Source organism: Periplaneta americana, chromosome 1 (assembly GCF_040183065.1).
Source record: "Periplaneta americana isolate PAMFEO1 chromosome 1, P.americana_PAMFEO1_priV1, whole genome shotgun sequence".
NCBI lineage: Eukaryota > Metazoa > Arthropoda > Insecta > Blattodea > Blattidae > Periplaneta > Periplaneta americana.
This window is the reverse complement of record NC_091117.1, coordinates 164495474-164519335: the sequence shown is the minus strand read 5'-3', so window position 1 is coordinate 164519335 and position 23862 is coordinate 164495474. Positions and strand designations below refer to the sequence as shown.

At 34.8% G+C, this 23862-nt stretch overlaps 1 protein-coding gene across 7 annotated transcripts in view; it reads right to left on the bottom strand.

The window, feature by feature from the left end:
- Positions 1-23862, bottom strand: part of LOC138703140 (guanine nucleotide-binding protein G(q) subunit alpha) — a 94560-nt gene that overhangs the window by 69078 nt on the left and 1620 nt on the right. The gene's annotated exons all lie outside the window — the stretch shown is intronic.

Below are 23862 nucleotides of genomic sequence, written 5' to 3'. Positions count from 1 at the left end.
TGAGAAGCAGTGCCAAATCTCGCATTCACAGATAAAATATTGTACCAGAACAATGGAAGGAGTCCATAATCGTACCTATCTTTAAGAAGGGGGACAAGACTAACTGTAGTAACTTTCGAGGAATATCACTTTTGTTGACGTCGTACAAAATTTTGTCCAATATTCTTTTCAGAAGATTAACTCCATATGTAGATGAAATTATTGGGGACCATCGGTGTGGTTTTAGGCGTAATAGATCAACTATTGACCAGATATTTTGTATTCGACAGATAATTAATGGAGAAAACATGGGAGTATAAGGGTACGTGCATCAGTTATTCATAGATTTCAAAAAGGCATATAACTCGGTTAAGAGAGAAGTTTTATATGATATTCTTATTGAATTTGGTATTCCCAAGAAACTAGTTCGATTAATTAAAATGTGTCTCAGTAAAACGTACAGCAGCGTTCGTAAAGGTCAGTTTCTGTCAGATGCGTTTCCAATTCACTGTGGGCTAAAGCAAGGACATACACTATCACCTTTACTTTTTAACTTTGCTCTACAGTATGCCATTAGGAAAGTCCAGGATAACAGAGAGGACTTGGAATTGAACGGGTTACATCAGCTGCTTGTCTATGCGGATGACGTGAATATGTTAGGAGAAAATCCACGAACGATTAGGGAAAACACGGGAATTTTACTGGAAGCAAGTAAAGAGATGGGTTTGAAGTAAATCCCGAAAAGACAAAGTATATGATTATGTCTCGTGACGGGAATATTGTACGAAATTGAAATATAAAAATTGGAAATTTATCTTTCGAAGAGGTGGAGAAGTTCAAATATCTTGGAGCAACAGTAACAAATATAAATGATACTTGGGAGGAAATTAAACACAGAATAAATATGGGAAATGCCTGTTATTATTTGGTTGAGAAGCTTTTATCATCCAGTCTGTTGTCATATTACCGGTTGTTCTTTATGGTTGTGAAACTTGGACTCTCACTTTGAGAGAGGAACATAGGTTAAGGGTGTTTGAGAATAAGGTTCTTAGGAAAATATGTGGGGCTAAGAGGGATGAAGTTACAGGAGAATGGAGAAAGTTACACAACACAGAACTGCACGCATTGTATTCTTCACCTGACATAATTAGGAACATTAAATCCAGACGTTTGAGATGGGCAGGGCATGTAGCACATATGGGCGAATCCAGAAATGCATATAGAGTGTTAGTTGGGAGGCCGGAGGGAAAGACCTTTAGGGAGGCCGAGACGTAAATGGGAAGATAATATTAAAATGGATTTGAGGGAGGTGGGATATGATGATAGAGAATGGATTAATCTTTCTCAGGATAGGGACCAATGGCGGGCTTATGTGAGGGCGGCAATGAACCTCCGGGTTCCTTAAAAGCCGGTAAGTAAGTATAATTAATCTTAGATATGTTTATCTTTATAATTGTTAATTTGGATATACATGAAAATTAAAGGTGAAATAAGACCTAGAAGTTGTTATGTGATTACCTGACATTCGACCTCAAGTTAGGGAAACCTCGGAAAAAACCCAACCAGGTAATCGGTCCAAGCGGGAATAGAATTCACGCTCGAGCGCATCTCCGGATTCTAATTCGACATCAGAGATGCTCCCTACTTCCAATACTTATCATAATGATCACAGACAAAATGCTGAAAACGGCACACACAACACGGGAAAGAAGAATCCAATGTGATCTGCATGAAAGATTTTAGGACCTGATTACCTATGCACATTACTGGCACATAAGAGACAATAATATGACAGGGAGCTTGAATATCTACGAGTAGAATGAGCTGATAGTTCATAAGAACTTCGTACAAAGAACCATAAAACTGAAGGAATGGGATTAGAGAGTACACGCGAACAATGATGAGAATATCCAACTGTAAGACAAGCTGAATGAAGATGTTTCTAAATTTGTTATGTCTAAGAAATGTAAAATCTAAACAATGTGGATCATATGAGAATGCGAAAGCGAAATCAACAACTCAGACCTATTTTGAAGTCTAAACAACTCTTACTACAAACTAAATATATGTACATACAGTATATATTTAATTCTAATGTTAAATCCGTTCTTTTGTATAAAATGTGTAATTCGAAGAGTTCACGAGAGACTTCAATGTCATGTCCTACGTGTCATACGTTCATTTTAGGAATACACTGGCCAGAAATAGTTTAGAATACAGAACTCTAGAATAAGCAGGTCAGAGAGAAATAAATCTCGAAATTAATTATCGAAAGTGCAGTTGAACTGGGCATATGTTAAGGCGGCCTACCAACAGCATCGCAAATATAGTTATGGATTGTAATCCGCGAAGTTACAAATGTAGAGGAAGATCTAAAAACACTGGAGAAGTACCGTTCGGAGGGAAGTCGCTGGGAGAAATAAGGGTTGAGAAGAACTGTAAGTATGTATGACGGTAGGCTTTAGCAAAGGTCCTGTGTTTACCGGAGGAACAGTAGAAACTCAGTCTAGTCAAATGAAACACAATTTCTGTTAGCACTGTGGACGAATAACCAGTTGAAAAATACTCTCACCAGTTGCGCAGACTAAACTGGAATGTGTAGTGATTTATCAACAGTAATCTCACTAGAGGTTTTAATTTATCTAGAGAAAATCAAAACTCGAGTGGAATTTAAATGACTATTACACGATTAGAAGAAAGTATATAAAAATTAGAAGAAATAAAGTACTCTAACAGAATAAAATATTAACTGATTTACTGAAATTCTATTTCACTAAAGTTAGCTTCACCAAAACGTTTGAACGGAGTCGCCATTTTCAGTTGACTGTCTATGCTGTAAATAAATGACGATCGCAAGGCACGTTTTATAGTACCGTAAAGAATGTGCAGTTTGAAATGTTGACAAAGAAACAAATGGTAGGGAGGTGATAAAAACAGAAGTATATGTGTTAGAAGAAATAAAGTACTCTAATACAATAAAATAGATATTGACTTACTAAAATATTTTACTAATGTTACCTTCACCAAAATATTTGAACGGAGCCGCCATTTTCAGTCTACTATATATGCGGGGAACAAATTACGATCGCAAAGCATGTTTTATAGTAACTTACCGTAAAGAATTTGTAGTTTGAAATGTTGGCAAACAAAGATTCAAATGCTAGGATAGTGATAAAACCAAACAAGTGCTAGGGAAGCGACAAAATTAAACAAATGCTAGAGAAGCTATAAAATTGTGCGATAAGCAGCCATGATTGGTTGAAAGACGTCCTTCCGTACCGTTTTATTGGTCAAAAGTAATATGATGTAGTAAAAGTGTAACAGTCAGTTAAATCCGCTAGTTCGTGGTATCTCTCGGCGAAGATCCATAATGTTGTTCGAGATTCAAAGGTATTTCACTATTGTTACCTTCACCAAAATGTTTGAACGGAGCCGCCATTTTCAGTCTACTATATATGCGGGGAACAAATTACGATCGCAAAGCATGTTTTATAGTAAGCTACCGTAAAGAATTTGCAGTCTGAAATGTTGGCAAACAAAGAAACAAATGCTAGGATAGTGATAAAATCAAACAAGTGCTAGGGAAGCGATAAAATTAAACAATGCTAGAGAAGAGATAAAATTGTGCGATAAGCAACCATGATTGGTTGAAAGACGTCCTTTCGAACCGTTTTATTGGTAAAAGTAATATGACGTAGTAAAAGTGTAATAGTCAGTTAAATCCGCTAGTTTGTAGTGTCTCTCGGCGAAGATCCATAATGTTGTTCGAGATTCAAAGGTATTGTTCAGAAGTTCATCAAATATTCCCTTCTCAAAATAAAGCTGAAAGTTGACAAGGCCTTCTGTGCCCAGCGTCTCCAATACGAATTCCTTCACTTCATCAAGATGTTCTTCAGTAAGACTCAGTCCTTGATATTTTGATTTATTGGTTCCGTTATCTTGTATGCAGAGAGTTCCTATGCAGACTGATCCCACTCCAGTCTCTATCTAAGAAAATCTGTTGGATGACTGCGGTCAATTGCAACCGAGCAGTGCATCACTTTTACACGTTTCAAAGCAAGCAGATGATGGACTATCACTTCATGAAGACAAAAGCATCATCATCACTGTAAAAACGAACATTATTACGCCAACGAATGGCATGCGACATGACAAAATTATAAAATTTCACGGACATTGAGAGATAAGTGATAATGGAAACGCTGATCAAGCACCAATATACTTTGACATGTCGAATAACACAACCATAAAGAAAAAGTGACAAAAAAAGTCTTAATACGATCTACGAGATGTGAAAAGGTGTAATGTTATGCTTACAATAACAGCAAATAGAAAAGAGTTACGGTTAAGAGAAAAATCACGCCCAAAGACAATATTGTATATCCAAAGGTACATCCGTATTCAGAAAGAGGGTTAGATGAATACTGTATGGTGATTGGGTGCGCGAAGTTTGGAATAGGCGACCTGGAGCATTGCTTCAGAAGCCATCTGTTTGTTAGTGACAGCTTTCGCGGTCATTCAAGGGAAATCACAAAACGAATCCTTACAGAGATAAAGACAAATTTGGTATTTATCCCTCATGGATTGGCATCAGTTTTACAATCTGTGGATGTGTCGGTAGAAAGATGTTAGGAGGCTGTAGTGATTCCCAAGTTGGATTCGCGACCTTGAGATTATGACGTGAACATTTATTTTTATTTATTTATTTTAAAAGATCCCTATTCTGTAACTAGAAAATGAAGATTCCATAAGCGACCTCGGATTTCTTACTTGAAGTCTATGAGCATCTTAATAATCTCAAATGCAGACTTCAATGGAAATAAAAAATATAACTGATGCTTTTTAGCTGTAAAGACACTCCTAGATTCTTTAAATTTATGGAAACCCCAGCTTCTATGAAAGAGATTCACTATTTTGAATGTTAAAATCGCTAAATAACATTTATCACAAGAGTGAACAATATTGCAACCTTTTGGAAAAAATTTAATCAGAGTTTACTAGCCATCCACTTGAATACTTATGGGTACTGAGATAGTTCTTTTATTATTATTATTATTATTATTATTATTATTATTATTATTATTATTATTATTATTATATTATTTGCAAACCCCATGTCGATTGATATTCGGAGTGCTCATTTAAATTTACAGCAAGAACTAATACAAGTGCAGAAAGATAGAATTTTAAAAAGAGATATTTACATGGAGAGCATTTCTTTAGAGTACTTGACAAATCAATTATCCTAATCTTCGGATATTTTTATAAAAATGATGGCAATGTTTATTTTACTCATGTTTATGAACACCACAGAAAATGTGGCTTTTAAGTCAAAAGGAAGGTTGCGTTTATCTGACAAAAAGTTAGAAGCACTACTATTGTCAGATTTATAGAATTGTAGAAAATCATAAAGGAAACTGAATATACAATGGGTGAACACATTTCTTAAGATATTCCGCCACTGAAACAAAGAAACGCTGTTATAAAATAAACACCCAGAGATAGGTATTCCGCTCGCTGCGTTGACAGTAATCTGCATGACATGGTTTCAAGGTTGCGAATCCAACGTGGGCATTATTACTGTATATGCAGGGTAGTCTGAATTGACCGAGCAAAATGGCAATATGTGAAAGTAAATGTCGTAGGAGGTAAATTGGAGAAGGGACCACATAAGTACGACCAACACATACTCAGATATTGCGAAAAGTTGTCGGTAGTGAAATGGGACAAATGAAAGAAATATTTATGTAGAAGTCATGAGTTCTCATACCGTGCAGGTATTTGAACGTGCCTCCCTCCATCTGCATGCAGCCTGCTGCAATATGGGTGACACCTTTCCTGAGCGTGGTGTAGATGCTCCTCACTCACCATCGCTACGGTTCCGTGAAGTCTTGCGATGGTTGTCTCAGGAATATTAACAAGTTCTCGGTGCACAAGCACTTTCAGACAACTCCACAGGAAGAAATCCAATGGATTTAAATCCGTAGATCATGCACACTTTGGTCCCAGAAAATAGTGAAGGTCAAGTGCATGCAATTATTGTATACACTCATATCGAACAATGCATACACTACCAGACTCCACAAAATGCAGATCATGCATTTGCTAGTTTATACAACAGGAAATATCTTTGTTATTCAACACATTGGTTTATCTCTTAATGATAATGCAGTTAAATTAATTCTTAGATTATGTTATATGCTAGGGGAGTAAGATAAACCATACACATTGTAAGAAGTTACGACTTCTGATTAAACATAACCTTATGAACTCTAACGAGTGCTACCACTCTCGACATAATTAGCAATGTTACGATGGCAATGAAAAATAAATTACTAAAAGCTTGTTAATTACTAGTCTGAGAAATGTTCAGCCAATGGTAATGCGCTGTTGCATAAAAATTCTAGCATGTTCTTCCACTATTTGTTTTCTAATAGAGTAAAACACATAAAGATGTACTGAAATTATAATCGTAATATTGCTCGGGTACTGTATTAATAATTTTTATGTAACCTACACATTCTACATAGTACATATATACCGAATTAACTTATATAAAATGTACTAGTTTGCACAAAGGTATAGGCTACTTATTTATGTTCAGTATTAAAACATGTTTGTAATAAGATTTTATGTAAAATTAGATTTCAATTACAAAAATAAACACGGGGAAATGGTTTAAACATATAATTATTTATTTATTATCAAAGTGCTGCATGTAGTGGTTTTCCCCTCAAATTCTTGTATACGTTGCCACCACTATACTTAATTATATTTAGCTAATTCGAAGTTCATCCTATCCTTTTTTTTTTTTTTTTTTTGTATTTTATTGGGTTATTTTACGACGCTGTATCAACATCTAGGTTATTTAGCGTCTGAATGATATGAAGGTGATAATGCCGGTGAAATGAGTCCGGGGTCCAGCACCGAAAGTTACCCAGCATTTGCTCGTATTGGGTTGAGGGAAAACCCCGGAAAAACCTCAACCAGGTAACTTGCCCCGATCGGGATTCGAATCCGGGCCACCTGGTTTTGCAGCCAGATGCGCTGACCGTTACTCCACAGGTGTGGACCATCCTATCCTAATTTCCCGTCTACCATTTTCCCTCTTAACTTATAATAAATAAAGTTATTGCCTACTACAATCTACTATTTCCTGTAATCCATGTTTTGTGAATTACCTTTAGAGCTTAACCTCGTTTATCTTCTTTTTTTCCCTTCTTTAACTACTATTAAATACTTTCATACATTATCCTGTTTTAGAAATTAATCCCTGCTACAATCTATGTTCCTCGTCTTCTATCATTCATATCTGGAACTATTCACTGATTATTAGGGGGCGGATGTTGATGACCTAAAAATCTACTTAAAATGATCATTAAAATGCCCTTAAACTAATGGAAAAATGACACAAAATTAAAACAAAATAACATTTAAATATTATTCAAAGTGCTCGCACCATATCCTTTTAAAAATTAGTCACCTTGTTTCAATGACTGCTCTGCAAATCTCGGAGAGAGGAGGCAACTTCCTGGAATTTGGCTAAGATAAAGGAAAAGGGTATGCAAAAAAATGAAGGTTTTAAGGGAAAACTATAAGCTTTAATGAGGGTTTACAATGTGTTTCAACCGGGGGTGGTCCATATCAGTGCCTTCATTCTCCGTCTCCTCCTCCTTCTGCTCTTCACTTTTGTTACCAGATATTCCAGATGGGGGAGTGTGAATGACAAAGCAAATTGTGAGTGCAGAGTACATTCTTGCAATCTTTGTGTTAAAAATACAGACTACTACAGTAAATATCCCTTCTGAACCATGTCCAGAACACGATGAAAGTTTCCCTCCTTCCAAACAAAATCTAAAGACACCCTCATACCACAAAAGAACAGCAGCAGTCAAAGCCCTCACTTAAACTAAGCTGATGTCAAGCATTTTATATTACTTCCGTTGTATAAGGTGAAGCCTTCACTGGAATGAGGGATGAACTTTACAGTTTGTTTCAAACTATAAAACTCAAAAGTTCACTGTTATTCGCTTATTTAGTAGGTAATTACTACTGAACTATTTGCTTAGAAAATGATTTAACAGACCAATTGGTAAAGAAGAAAGTGTGTGTGTGTGTATCTAATGCTCTGGATTTAACAATGAAGTCATCATCCTTCTTGCTTCCCAATATTTTGATGAAAGGTCCACAAATGTCCTAAGAGTTTCACAATTAGCCAGGTGCTCCACCTCCATGTTCTCTTCTCTGGTGCACAGTAAGCATTTAGGTGAATTCAGTACTCCAATACGATGGAGGTGTTTACTGAGGCAATCATGACCAGTAATCAATCTAAACATGGCCACGGCAGATTTTCGAGGTAGATCAGGAATTAGTTTGTAAAGAAGAAAGTAAAATAATGCATTCCAAATGATCTAAAATTCTTCAAAGTATTAAAAATGACCAAAAAATGTCGAAAAAATAAAAATGGCCTATTAGTCTAAAAACGTCGAAAAATGCAATGTAAGAAATTAATTTTTTACGTTGATATTAACATAGAAAGGATTTCTCTATTAATAGGCATCGTCCTAATGTGAAAAATAAGATGACTTTTCATCAACATCCGCCCCCTACTGATTATATATCTATACTGTTACACTTTTGTCTCTACTTCACCAGATTTATATTATTTTCTCACGATGAAAGATGTCCTGTTACAATGGGTGAAAAACTACAGCATGCCAGGAAATTGTCATTACGTGTTGGAGGCACTCAAGATTGAAAACTCTATACAGTATATACCTAGCTCTATAACAGTCACGTACATTTGAAACTTAACACAGACTCCAAAGCCTCAAGATTTCCGAAAATACTTTTAAATTAATGACAGAGAAGTAAAAGAAATCGAGGACGACTATGGAGGGTTGAATTTTACTACAATATTTAACTCATTTTGCTATTTTTTTTTTTTTCTTTTACTATAACATATTCTTTTAATCCAAATCCAACCGTTAAATCCTTGTATCTGAAAATGACATTAACACGCGAGCACATGTGCATGATTTTATAGCGTTGGCACACGCATTGGGAATTTTTTACCTCGAAATACATAAAGTGTTACCATTAACAAAATGTAATTATTGCAGAAATGCTATAAATTTATCATTATTATCAACCTTTAAAAGTAATTTAAAATCATTTTTGTGTTATTTAACAACACATCATATGAATAATTAAGTAATGTCTTCCTCGGAAAAACACCACAATATTTTTAATATTAGAGGAGAAAAATTCGCTCCGACGCCGGGGATCGAACCCGGGTCCTTGGTTCTACGTACCAAGCGCTCTCACCGCTGAGCTACGCCGAAGTCCAATCCACAGCACCGGATCGAACTCTCCTCCAGTGTTTTTCCCTTTGTGGCCTGACTCCAAGTTGGGCATGTATGTTGACATTTTATTAAGTCAACTGCCATTATACAAGGAGCGCACTCAGTTGAGTGACTTGGTGGCCGGGATTCCAAAGTAATGTGCACAGTAATCTGTTCAGAAATATGCACGGTTGCTAGTAGAATTTACTAAAGATTATTTTTTTTTGGCCCTACAGAATATATCTGTTATGGTAACTTAATATTAGAGGAGAAAAATTCTTCTAGCAACAGTGCATATTTCTGTATAGATTACTGTGCACATTACTGTGGAATCCCGGTCACCAAGTAACTCAACTGAGTGCGCTCCTTGTATAATGGCAGTTGACTTAACATGTCCAACTTGGAGTCAGGCCACAAAGGGAGAAACACTGGAGGAGGAGAGTTCGATCTGGTGCTGTGGATTGGACTTCGGTGTAGCTCAATGGTGAGAGCGCTTGGTACGTACAACCAAGGACCTAGGTTCGATCCCCGGCGCCAGAGCGAATTTTTCTCCTCTAATATTAATTGTTACCATAACAGATATATTCTGTAGGACCAAAAAAAAAATAATAATCTTTAGTTAAATACCACAATATTTTATTAAGTGTCCTGTGCTAACACAAATGTAAAACTAAAAGCATGAGTACTTTATGGGTCTCACTCACTACCATCACTTCCAACATCGGCACACTCCTCGCAAAAAGGCACCAAATATTCTTTACAAATCATCTTCTTACATTAATGGCATGAAGTAATTGTATTGCAATCCTTTTTCTTCAGACATGCCTCACGTCGACCTGAGGACATCTTCATTCGTTTCTGTGTTGGTTAGGTTAGTTACTCGATACCATTCATTCTTCGAATAATAGATCTGATTTCGAAAGGCAAATTCCTCATTTGTCAACAATCATCTTCTTACATTAATGGCATGAAGTAATTGTATTGCAATCCTTCTTCTTCAGACATACCTCACGTCGACCTGAGGACATCTTCATTCGTTTCTGTGTTGGTTAGGTTAGTTACTCCATACCATTCATTCTTCGAATAATAGATCTGATTTCGAAAGGCAAATTCCTCATTTGTCAACCAATGAGCCGAATGGCCTTTCACCAAGCCAAGAACAAGTTCTTCTAGAAATGATAGGTGGATGACTGGTCCTTGTGAAGTAGCTTGTTAGTTTTATAAATAAATAAAGAGTTAATTGCTGCAATGTTGAGAAGCCCAAAAAACACGGTCAGTGGCCAGCATCGGGATTTCCTGGACACGCTGTATGTACCACACAGTTCATCCACTACATTCATTCCTCCTTTAGTAGCGTTACAAAACGTTATCTTTTCCGGCTTCTTTTCCTCTCTGGTGTCTGGGTCAATTGCATTATCATAATGCATAGTGGAAGTTACTAGAACAACTTTCCCCAGTTTTGGCACATAGAAAGTGAGAGTCAGTCTATCATGGAACCCAAAAATATTGGAAAATTTCTCGCGCTTTTTTTTTACACAAATTCAGGAGGAATTTCACTTTTGTTTAGTCTTACAGTTCCAATATATGTTAATTTGTGATCACTGAGAAGTTCTCTGGCAAGCGGTACAATCATGAACCAGTTATCGAACACAACATTTCTTCCAGTGCCACTAATAGGCGTAATCAACCGTTTGACCACATCAGATGGAGAATTTGATCGAAGATAGGGCCTTCTGGTTGCATACCACAGTATATTTCCATGTTCAACACAAAAAAGTTGCGGAAATCAGCTAGTCCAAATATTTTTATTCCATATTTGGCTGGTTTGCTTTTACTATACTGTCTGAATAAGCAGTGTCCTCGGAAAGGCCCCAATTTTTCATGAAAAGTGTAATCTTCAGCAAATATATAACTTTTCTAAAAGTTCTTTATGATACCTTCAAAAACACTTTTCTAATTTCCCTTGTAATATTGTTAATACGAAGACACCACAAAAGGAAGAAGAATCTGTTCAGTAAAAAAAGAACGTCATAGAATTATTTGCTTTCGTCTGCTTAGGAGCACGTGCTATGACACGTCAGTGGGAGAAAGACTTGCCGACTCTTAGAAGCGAGATGGTGGGGGATAGCTTCCCTATAAGCTACTGTGTGCGCACATGTCTTTCGTGCGAAGGCACCCTACGAGGAAGGCTAGTAAAGTAAGCAAGTTAAAAAAACTGCTGTTTTTTTAACTTATTGTTGGATAAGATGTTACAATTAAAACAAAGCGGTAGACCAACATCTCAGCTCAATATTGTACAGGTAATAAAATCCAAAAACAGAGATTTTAAAAGAGAATTTGAGTGTGATGTTCATGAAAGAAATGCATGGATTTGTGGCTGTGAGGCAACCATCATTTGTACTGTTTTCCATGCTTATTATTTGAGAAAGAAGGTGGCAAACCTAACTGGGTAAAGCTTGGTATTAATGATTTGGCGCACTTAGGCCTAAGATGTAAAATAAATAAACATGAAAGTCCGCAGCCACAGCTTTATTCTCTCCTACAGTTCAATATTTTAGGGAAAGTGGACATTCACCAATAGCTTAATGGTGTTTATGGCCTGAACATAGAGATATGAAAAAACTCGGAGAATCATTGTTTTTTCTAAAACTGTCGACTGCAATACATTTTGCAGTGAATTCGAACTCGCACTTTGGGGCCACGAACAAAGTGCAGATTCGAGCAAACCAGGTGTTTTTAAAGCCCTCCCTCAACTTCTAGACAAAGTTAGATGCTTCTTTAGGGGACCATTTTTTTTTTAGTTGGCTATTTAACGACAATGTATTAACTACTGGGTTATTTAGCGTCGATGGAATTGGTGATAGAAAGATGGTATTTAGCGAGATTAGGCCGAGAATTCGCTATAGATTATGTGACATTCGCCTTGCGTTTGAGGAAAACCTCCGAAAAAATCACAATCAGTTAATTAGCCCAAGCGGGAATCGAACCCACGCCCGGGCGCAGCTCCGCATCAGAAAGCAGGCGCCTTTGCCAACTGAACTACGCCAATGGCTGGGGACTACCTTATCAATGCTACCATCAGATTATAGGAATATGAGTGGCGCAATCGGTCTTTTGCAGTTATTCATAGAATAAATTACAAAATACATTTTCAGAGATTTACAAGCTTTTGCTCATTGTTACTACAATAATTTGATTTTTCCCTAAGTAGGTAGTAATTATTATTTAAATTTAGTGTCAGACTTTTTCAATTTCACTATGCTGCCATCTAGCGATAATAGAAGAAGTCATGGTATAACTCTCATTTGAATTGCATGCAGCAACTGGACTTCCATCTAGCGGTCGTTACTAATCGACAATGGGGATGCTGGTAGTTGTTCTCTTCTACATGTTACGTACCGTTTTTTAACATGGAGATGACTAATATGTTATACAGAGCGAGTAAAAAGTATGGAATATGCTTGTAACTTTATTTTTAATTTTATAGAGAAACTATTTATACAAAAGTTGTAAGATATTAAAAAAGAAATATTTTGAACATGTTTTCAAATCCTACGCTTTTCATTTATAAAGAGCGTGCCAAGGAATCGGTTTTTTTAATGGGAGCATGTACTTATTTCCCCATTTTTGGATTCTTCAGGTCTCAGTACGTACAAAATCTTTTTTTTTTTTTTGTCATTTATAAACTAGTGTTTTTTTTTTAAATTACCTCTTTTGATAACAATGTGTGTGTACTGAATAAAGGGAAATTTTAATGCTTCAGTACACCAATTTGAGGAGGCTGATTGGCACATCCTTTATAAATGAAAAGTATAGTACTTGAAAACATGTTCAAAATATTCCTTCTTTGATACCTTACAACTTTTGTATAAATAGTTTCTTCATAAAATCTATACTAATAATAAATCTGTAGCCGAAATTTTTCTGGTAATTTTCGATTTTCCAAAAATAATTGGTCCTAACATATATAATTAAGCACCCTGAAACCGAAAATCGCTTTTTTGACATTTTTGTTTGTATGTCTGTCTGTCTGTATGTTTGTTACCTTTTCACGCGATAATGGATGAACGGATTTCGATGAAAATTGGAATATAAATTAAGTTCGTTGTAACTTAGATTTTAGGCTATATGGCATTCAAAATACATTATTTAAAAGGGAGGTTATAAGGGGGCCTGAATTAAATAAATCGAAATATCTCGCTTATTATTGATTTTTGTGAAAAATGTTACATAACAAAAGTTTCTTTAAAAATAATTTCCGATAAGTTTTATTCCTTGAAAAATTTTGATAGGACTGATATTTAATGAGATAAATGAGTTTTAAAATTAAAATAACTGCCATGTAATGAATTAAAAAAACAAATGACTTCGTCTATAAGGGGCCTTGGACAGCAACAATCGAAAGCTATGAAAGATAGCCTACAGATAATGTTTCTGCGTTTCTATGAAGTAATATCGGAAGCTAAATTAACCGATTTGTATAATTAATTATTAATTCACCATTGGAAAGTGTAGTTTCTCTAGATGGACATAATGCTATAATGTTATCACAGTAACTTCTGAGTGAATCGAGGACAGGTAAGATTAAAATAGATTCTTATGCACAGAAAACTTGATACGCTATTCTGTTTATTCGTTTCCTGTATTTCCTAAACTAATTTTTATGACCAAATGAGTGGTCTTGGTCTCTGGATCAAAATGATCGCATTTTAATTTTTTAATTCAATTTAAATTAAGTAACATAATAAACGATTTATCCTACTATCAAACACGAATGTTCCCTGGATCAAATGTCCTACTTTAATTACATAATTACTTTATATTTATTTCTAACGGGTGCAGCGGAGCGCACGGGTACGGCTAGTTAGTAATAAGAAAGTTACAAGCATCGTTCCATACTTTTTACTCATCCCGTATAGGCCTATGTGATCAGGAGTATAAGTTAAAAGAAGTGAACTATGCCTAACTACGGAAAAAAATGCAGTATCAAAAAAACTGAATTAAACTTTATTTCCCTTATCCAATGGCATTGGATAGGTATGGTACTTATAACATAAAAAACAAATAGGCTAAATCACATTAGTTATCATCGTTTTGATAACAATACGTCAAAACACGTCTAACTAAAACTCTGTAGCAGCCAAACACTATGTTTAGCACAGAATGATGGGAAAAAATAAAAAAGAACGAAACAAACAAGCTAAAAGAAAGAAAGATCAGATCCACAAAGAATTATTATATTTATAATAAGGTCTATAGTATGGTAGTCACAAAGACAATGAGGCAGATCTAGTGATAACATTTCAGACAAAAACTGAAACTTCACTTGAATAGAGTGAAAGAATGAGTGATAGAAGAAACGGAATAAACTTTATTTCATTAATAATAGTAATATTTTTAATGATAATATCATCTTCGAATGTAGCCTAATATTTAAAGTAGTATTCAATTATAAACTCAAGAAAAGATCAGAAGTGGAAAAAAACCTGAATATTGCGACAATCATTGGAGGCGTAATCCTTGTGACAAAATGATTATTATTATTATTATTATTATTATTATTACTACTACTATTATTATTATTATTATTATTATTATTATTATTATTATTATTATTAATGGTAGAGAAAGTAATACATGAGCAAAGATTAAGATTACATTTTTTAAACCTTCGGCTACAAGAGTTGTCAAAATAGCAAATAACATGACGTATTATACCATTTTAAGTTAAAATATCGTCTTGACTATGGAAAGGAAGCATTACACCTTTTTTTTATGCATTACAAGTGCTTTCGAAACTTTTACACATATAACTGATTAAGAGAAGGTCTACAGCCATTTCCAGTGTGATAATGCTAAGAGGCCTTGCCAGTACTGCGCCGATGTAATGTGTGTAGGAGCCTATAATAAGCAACAACTCATGTTCTCCTTACTCACTACATTTGAAACAGACAGTCTTTATTTCTTTTCTTGGCATTGAAGAGATGATCGTGAATGAATGTCAAACAGGAAGAGGTTCAGCAGAATGTAACAATTGCTTATTTTAAGGTATGATCCCAGCAATTGCCTGGAGAAGTTGATAAAACCAATGAAAACCAGCTGACCTTGGAGACACTACCTCCAAATATACCCGTTTCCTGTGCGATTTCTACATTCCACATGCATTTCTACATACGAATTTTTCATCTCGTAACATTAAGAACTACTTTCAATGAAAGCATAGCGCGAATGGTTAGTTACTTTACTGGATAGAGCAGAGTAAGGAGGAGGAGAAGAGGGAGAAAGTGTATAGTCTTGCCAAACAAAAGATATCACCCAATCTCAATTCCAATGCAATGAGTCAATGAATAAGAAAAGTTACAAATAGGACTTTGATAGTACAATTCTGTTGCAAAGAATATAACAAACCCTACAGCTCACAAAAAAAAAAAAAAAAAAAAAAATGAGCGAGATAGGAATTGTTCTAATTTTATTACAATGTAAACTCTAACTGGCTACCTACTGGAGACTGGGAATTTGAAGGTTAGGAAATAGAAGAAACAAAGGAAATGATACATGTCCATTCTGTAATCGAAAAGAAGACGCGATATATTCTGCCAATCTTAATCTGAAAATGAGAGAATAAGAAAAATATTTATTGAAGAACCAATGCTGAAACTTTGTCGAAAAAGCGTATACGTAGATAATTAAATGAAAGAAAACTGAAGAAACTAGGAATATATATATATATATATATATATATATATATATATATATATATATATATTGTAATAAAGCAAACATGGAAAAAAAAACTAAGCTATATAAACATACAGTATGTATATTAATAAAGACTATTTCATAAGAGAAAAGGGATAATTATTAAGAAATAACCAAGATAAATTAGTACCGGTAATAGTACATAATAAAAGGCTTAATAGATAGTAGCAAACATATAGTTAAGATGAGTTACCTAGAAAACACGAATGTAACAGGACCACCATTAACGGATGATGTATAAAATGTATATAGCCTAATTTGATGACAAACTTAGGCCTACATACATACATTAGCCACCTACTAGCAACATTACAAAACTATGCCTCAAAAGAAAAAGTCACCAGAAGCTTTAATAACAAATGAGTCCACGGTTTGCTAACAGCTAAAAAGTCAACCTATCACGCCAAAAACCTAGGTTCAGATACTAAATTCGTGACGATCAAGGTCGTGTACGTTTTCTCCTAGTATTCCCGTTTTGCCTGCCACTGTTTTATAAACTCTCCATCAACATCCGTTAGGAGAAAATTAGGGCAAACACAGTAAAACTGTAGACTAAATTGCACAAAAAAAAAATACAATTATACGAGCTTCATTGGCTCTGGTATTAGCTACTATTATCTGGCATTTCAACTATATTTTTTAGACCTAACGAGGTTGCTGAAATAATAAATAAGCATCCAGAGACATGGTAGAGAAGTCAGTTATATTGCATTGGGGCCCCTAGCACGCGAATAAGTCTGTATAAATAACAAAGCAGAAGTAGGCCTAATAGGTCTATGCATATACTTACAATTGCACAAAAAAATAACGCATTACATGAAGATAGTAGGTCTATTGAGAAATGAAGAGACGATCTTCTGACCATAACAGATCAATGACAGAATCAGAATAACAGGAACTATATTAAAGTATATAGTCCATCTGTGGAAAACCTATTTCATTGCTGCTCAAACCACAAATATCACAAAATATTGGGTCAGTAATCTACCAACTGAGGATCTAACTTCAAACGCTTTGGTAAGAAGTCACCAGCAAAATAATCAAATATAGTCAGATCCCCACAGCATCATTTATATAGTGTTCATTATTAGTCTAATTAATGAACTTCATATGCCATTATAAATTATTTAGCCTCAGAACTGAAATAGTAACAACATAATAATCGAATAAGTATACACTGAAATAGTCAATAACAAGCTTATATTATAATAAACACTGTTTACCGGTACCTGTAGACTTACAACATTAAATTATCTCAATTTTTTAATCTGAAATGACCTGTTGCCCAAATTCATCAAGAATAAACTAAATAAAAGATTAGTGACAGTAATGAAACATATCCAAATTCAAAACGTATACCATCAACCAGTCTAGAGTTGAACACTTTCGGCTGTATTTTGTGTAAAATAAGTTATACCTTCATTATGCATTTAGGGTGAACACTCCACACTATCGTATTAAACGCGCAATCTTTTATATGCTGACATAATCGTCAATCCACTAAAATGCATTGTAGCAACTGAAAAAAATTATTTGTAGGTGTCCGATTTAACCCGTGAAAAAAGTCTGGAGTCAGACACTGGTATATTTATCACTGAAACGACGAAACCATGCATTATCGTCTAGTTTCGGTCACACCATTGAATAGAAGAAGGATTTTTATAGGAAAAATGACTTTGAATTTGGATGGGAGGTGATCAGTGCTATTTCTAAAATTAAAAGAAAATGTCAGTAAGAATTAACTTGTATTAATACAACACTTTTAAACTTTTTTAACAATTAATTTATAAATGCGGAAGAGAACACAACTAGTATGAAAAAGGATGTAAAAATTACAAATTTGAATCCTGAAACTCACAAAAAAATTACAGGTTGTATATCCTTTGAATACTACTATGAAACTAAAGTCTATCACCTGGTTACTGGTATACCTAAATATACCAGCTTCTAAAACCTGCAGAAATGAAAAATATTGGCGGATCGAGTCTTCTTTCAATTTGGTCATAATCAATGATTCCTTTATCCTCCAAATCCAGCCATCTGAACCTATTGCTCTTCTGAAGATACCTAGCAGAACTCATTTCCAGCCCCTTAACTAGTAACATAATGTCTACACAAGCAACATAATGTCTACTGGTAACACCGCTGTCAGTGGTAATTGAATAGCCCCCCAGAACAAGGTTGTAACCCTCATTTCTCATAAGTCGAATTTTTCGTAAATAATAATTATTGTTAGTGATGCACTATGTGTAATGCTTGTACTTGTATTAGTATCAGCACATATGTCTGATTGTCAATCTTGCTCTAAAAATTATTAAAAGTATGTACAGTGGTGTTACCAGTAGACATTATGTTGCTTATGTAGACAAGAGGTTACCAGTTGCGGGCTGGAAATAATTTCTGCTACATATCTTCAGAAGAGCGACTATTCAATTACAGTGCAAAGATACAAGTTTACATAGGTGCTGTACCAACTCCTAATAGCTGAAGCAGTGTGTCCGACTCCAGATGGAATATCTCAACTGTGTATCCAACTCCACAAGAGATTTTAAAAAACCTCATTATTTCAAACATGCTTGCATAATTTACATTCGTAACTATTTGTCGATGTTCACGATAAAATTTTGAATATTTTGATATATTTTTCAATACAGTTACGTTATTATGGGAGATTTTTTGATAAAAGTTAGCCAAATATTTTTCCTCCAAAACTGTTTACTATATTGTTTTGACATTTTCTATCAATTCCGACAGGAATTGTTTAAAAATTTGATCATTTGTAAATCATGTAATACTCGTACTATTTAATGATTTTTATTATAATTTTGCTAACAATTGTTATGACGTAAAATCATCTTTCCATAATGTATGCATTAAGCTATGTCAGACTCCAGTGTTAATAAAACAGTGTTGGTCTTCTCATTATACTACCCCAAGATAGTATATAACACATAGCCCTAATAAAAATCAAATTAAGTTATCTCTGATGTAAAATACAGGATGATCCGTTTGGTAAGACAAATAACCTGTAAATATGTTCTAGAAGCATGGTAGTTTGCCAACATAGACATCAACGTGCCACCATTGCATGTACAACACAATTCATAAAGTGGGGCTTATTTCTCCCATTTGTGTTGTAATATTTCAGGGGTAGTTTTTCCAAAATCTGAAACAATCTTTGCTTTGAGATCATCAATATCCCTGGGTGATTGTGTACAGATATCATTCTCCACCAAACCCCAAACAAAGAAATTGGGTGGCATCAGATGTGGAAAATTTGAATGTCATGTAACTGGCCACTACGATCTCACCAGTGGATGAAATGTTATTCACAACTACTACTCCTGAATGAGGTGATTCGCTATCCTGTTGAAACACCTTGCTCATATTGTTTTCCTGTTTCAGCTGTGGTATGGAAAACAAATGTGATTTTTTTCTAGAGATCCACATCACATAATGCCTGAATACATTGCATGTGGCAGGAGTAAAGTTTCAGGTACAGTAATGTTGACAAGTTGTGTATGATATAGCTATCTCTGCAAACAGCTCTTTTTTTTAGTTGGTTATTTATCGACGCTGTATCAACTACTAGGTTATTTAGAATCAATTGGACTGGAGATAGCAAAATTGTATTTGGCGAGATGAGGCTGAGGATTCGCCATAGATTATCTGGCATGCAAACAGCTCTTCTTGGGACTTGCTGTTATACCAGCACTAGCAGCAGCTTCGGTATAGAGAACATGCCTGTGGCCATATGGCATGTTAACCACTCCAGTTTCTTCAGACGTGCAGTACTCTAATGTTATCAATTTTTAATCCACAGCTCTCCCAACGTCATACTCATGGTTAAAATGGTAGTAAACTCATGTTACACTTTCAGTTTTTTTAAGTCATTATGTAGAATTTTGTGTATTCATAGAGAAGAGAGATTGGAAACTACATACATTCTTCAGAAAAAGAGAAGGAAAGAAAATGGTCAATATTACACTGTAACAACTGTAGAATATCCCTATGTTAAATCTTATGTTAATATATGTGGCAAAGAGGGTATTAGAATCATTCTAATGTGTTTCAGAATTGAGTTTAATCACCGAAAGGTGAGTGCTAGTATATTTTCACAATTTACAGACAGTCAAAGATAATGTGTTGGCGTCAAATAGAGGGATTCCTTTCAGTTACTTGTGCCAGGGAATGTGTTACATCCATAATTAATACAACTGAACATGTTATTTAGAAAAGATATAACAACAGAGTAGGTAGGCCTACTTGTAAAGGTACAATAACAATAGTCAATAATCCTTTCGGGTACTTGTTCCAAGTGATTTTATCACATCCATAAAAGATAAAGCTACCAAAATTATTTCGAGACGATCATGATGACGATATTATGTCTTAAGGTACTTGTTCCAGAGGACATATCACATCCACAAAAGGTACAATAATTAAACAGATTAGAGATGATATGTTGTTTTGTTGTTGTTTAGTCAACTGTCCGAGGACAAGTCTGAACCTCACAACTGATACCAAGAAGACACCACTTATGAGGCAACTAGGCCAGAAGATAATGGGGTAGGATGGCCAGTTCCTTTCACCCTCCATTGCATACATCGCTGACTAGTTACATATTTATTTATTTGTCTAATGGCTAGTACATGATATTTACTATCATTGACTGAACGAAAAACATGAAAGTGGTCAACAAAACTATGGATTAATTAAAAACATTCGGGCTCTAGCTTCTCAGTAGCAGTCGACTTCCTTGGAGGATTTCAGAGCAGGGCATTTTGCAATATATTGTCTATCTATGTCTTCCTGTTGATGCCACAAAATGCAGTTACATATTACACTGAGAAAAAGGCATTTTTATTCTAACAAAATTTAATCTTCAAAATATTATTTTTTGTTTGTTTCTCTTTATGTGTTTCATTTCCTATTTCTAAATTTATACACATATACATTATGTACATCATATACGTTTTTTTTCTCAGAAGTAATATTTTTTACTTAATGTGTTTTACTTGTAAACAGCCGACATATACACTTGGCCTAGCTAATGATATAATGGGAACAGTACAAGAAATTGAGGTGCTCAGAGAAAACCTTCTACATAGCTACTTTATCCATCAGAAGTGAAAATGAATAAACAGTGGAGAGCGAGATATAGTTCTGTGACACACACGGTATTAGGGCATAGCTTATGATGAGCCAGATCTAGTTTAATATATAGCCTACATTCGAATTGGAAGGCTGCAGTGAGTTGAACATGTGAAGGGACTGAATAATGATCAAACAAATAAAGTTTTTGTTACCGTACAAGATGAGACAGAGAACATACAGGAAGTAGGAGATCATAGAAGAGAAGTGATAAATGAAAGGATTATGTGAGTAAGAATGCTGAAATTCTTGAAGAAGAGGGCTTGGATAAGGGCTTGCAAATAGGAAAGAACAGAAGTTAAGATGGTCAGAGCCTCAGACTAAAGGCAAACAGTGAATAAAAAGATCAAAGGTGAGACACAGGAGGTGTGGATCAAAATAGCATACTGAAAATAAAGGAAGAATGAAAAGATTTTTAAGAAGGCCAACATTCATATAGGTAGAGTTGTCAAGCGGATGACAATTTCAAGATTGAAGTTATGATATTGTACAATATGTCTTTCCTCCTCCCTCTTCCACTCTTCATACAAAGGATAGGCCTGCTCTACTTTTGAATAAATTGTGAATAGTGAAAAATGGCAGTAAGAAAAGCGAAAGAGTAGGGTTACTAAAAAAATCTACAACTCCTTTTTCCAATCACCAATTAATTACATCTTGGACTTGTTATAATTTACTGCAGTCGATTGTAGGAATAGCCTATTTGGTACATGCTAGATTCAAATGATGTGACCTAACTTACATGAGCAAAGTAAATGCAAAAAGTAGGCCTATCTTGTGTCACATTAATAAATGTGATCATATGGGGTGCTATTCATAGACATTTCGCTAGCCCGCACTACGAGCGTGCTAAACTAGCCCCGGCTATCGACTGGTTACTTGTACAGGATTCATATCAATTCATATCACTAACACTGGTTTATAAATACGAAAAACATTAGTTCGCTGATCATTCACCGGAAACCTGCGCTAAGAATGTCTATGAACACAGCCCATGATGTTTAGGCACTGAAATGCACCTCAAGCACCTAAAAATCATAGTGTCAAAGTATGTCAGTTGTTGATGTGCAAATATTTTTTTTCAAATGCACCTGGCAAGTAAAAGCAATCATTAAGTAAATACACAAAGATGAAAGTTAAGCACGGACTAACTGAAAGTGTATTTTCTCACGGTAATCCATTAAGGAGATAAGAAAATAAAAGTAAAATACCTTCACGTGTAAAATAGTATCAAAATTCTAATGAAGAATTTCGGTAGGTCTATTCATTCGAATATATGCTAAAATGTTTTGCGGATATTAGTTTCTTACGACGATAAATTATTTCCCATGTATCATATTCATGTTACATTTGATGTGATACCTATTAGCAAATAAGAGGTTTGCTGGGGGTGAACGATAAATTCGAAGCATAGCCTAATTTCATTAGACCTATTTAGAAAAGGTAAAGATTTTTAATGAAATCAAACCACGCCTAGGCCTATTTGCAAAAAAAAAAATAGATAAACATTTTTTTTCTACAAATTTCTAAGCTTAAAAAAAAAGCATTAAATATTTAAATGTGCAACAATAGCGAACACACAATCAATTATGACAGAAATTCAAGACACGAAATAATATTGGAATGTTTGCCATATGACGTAATGGAAGCTCTTAATATATAGTCATTATTTCTCGTGTTACTTATATGGTAAATGTTTACATGGACAAGGTAGAGTATTTACCGGCCACTGAAGGAATATTGCACACTTCTATCATTGCCAATGTGGTGCTATAAACCAATTTTCAACACTTTTATCACAGCCACAACACATTTCAATCTTTATTGTACTATATATATGGAATTATCATTACATTAACATATTTAAATGTAATTATTATGAAAGTCGCCTTATTTTCTTCCTGGCATTACGATCCCCATTCCACTAGATGGCCCATGACACGAGTAACAAGGTTGGTAATACATGCAAACGAAATGATATTAAACGTGAGGAATGTTACTATAAGTGTGTAGTATTATATGACAGATTAGGTTAGATTAGGTGTGTATTATGTGACAGGTTAGGTTAGGTTTAATTAAGTAGATGTGTAGTATTATGTGAGAGGTTAGGTTAGGTTAGATTAGGTGTGTATTATTACTATGTTGGCGACACTGAAACCCACTGTCACATGGAAATATGGCCGTATTCTTAATTAACGCACAACGATTTTCGTATATAAGGTACGTATGCAGGTTGGGTGGACATATAGCTCTCCCAGTAATCACATCAATTTCTAATAATCAATACTGGTACTATAAATCCAAGGCATTTTCGAAGTATTTTAGCAAGTTCCTATAGTGGCCGGAACATAAGTAACCTTCACTTACAAGTTACGTTGAAGACAAATTATTTTAAAATCTAATTCTATTCTTGTTTTAATTAATGCAAACACAATTCAGTCATTAATGAGCATGCTAGAATAACAAAAATGTTCACTTAACACATAGGCCTATTACTTGCATTATATTCAAATTTAGGCTGTAGTTGTAATATTTGTTACATAGGTCCCTAATATCCTATAATACTGGTAGGCCTTGGTATATTTCCGCTTTCACGAAAATATTTGCTGGACACAAAGTTAAATATATA